Source organism: Arachis ipaensis, chromosome B02 (genome assembly GCF_000816755.2).
Source record: "Arachis ipaensis cultivar K30076 chromosome B02, Araip1.1, whole genome shotgun sequence".
Lineage (NCBI taxonomy): Eukaryota > Viridiplantae > Streptophyta > Magnoliopsida > Fabales > Fabaceae > Arachis > Arachis ipaensis.
The window spans coordinates 62,274,456-62,275,309 of NC_029786.2; positions in this window are offsets into that span (position 1 = coordinate 62,274,456).

Genomic DNA, 854 nt, shown 5'->3' on the forward strand with positions numbered 1-854 from the left:
TTTTCTAGAAAAAAAAAATATATATATATATATATAGTCTTTATTTTAAAATAAATATACTTTAATATTTTTAAAGTCATGAAAAAAAAAACTTAAAACTGGAAAAGAGAAACTTGAAACTGAAAAGCTTGGTAGATCTTTAGGTTGTTATTATCTACTTTTTAGCTTTTTTATAATTATATTCAATTAACGAAAGACTAATAACCTTCCATTATATGACGTAGGACAAGCATATGCATTATTAAATTGCATAGTGGAATAAAATATATAATAGTAAGATTGATTTTGACTAGGTATTAATTTATGCAACTATTTCTAAGATTTTATAAATATTAATTGATCTGTTCATAAGAATTCAGCCTAATATCCAAAGAATAAATTGGCAAAAGTTAATTTTTAGTGTTAAAAAAAAAATCGAAATAATAATTAGTCACTAGCATAATAGAAAGTTGATATATTGACATAGCACCAACTATTTTAGATTTCATATGTGTGAGCAAAAACATAGTTGATTCATGTAAAAAGTTATAGCTATTAATATTGAATTGAATATGTCTCCGTGATGGATAAAAAAACAATTAGAATTAACTGAGAAAACATGCCATCACTACTAGAAAACTAGTTATTACAGACGAATATTTCCGACGGATTTTATCCCATTGAAATACAGACGAAATTTCAGAGGGATTTTTTTGTCGAAAAATAAAAAAAATAGATTAGCATAAATTACAGACGGAAAAAAGAATCCGTCTATAATTCCGTCAGAAAAATTAATTTTTTTTTTCGTGGAATGGTTACAGACGGATTTTCCGTCTGTAATTATGCAGACAGAATGCGCGTTTTATTAAATTATT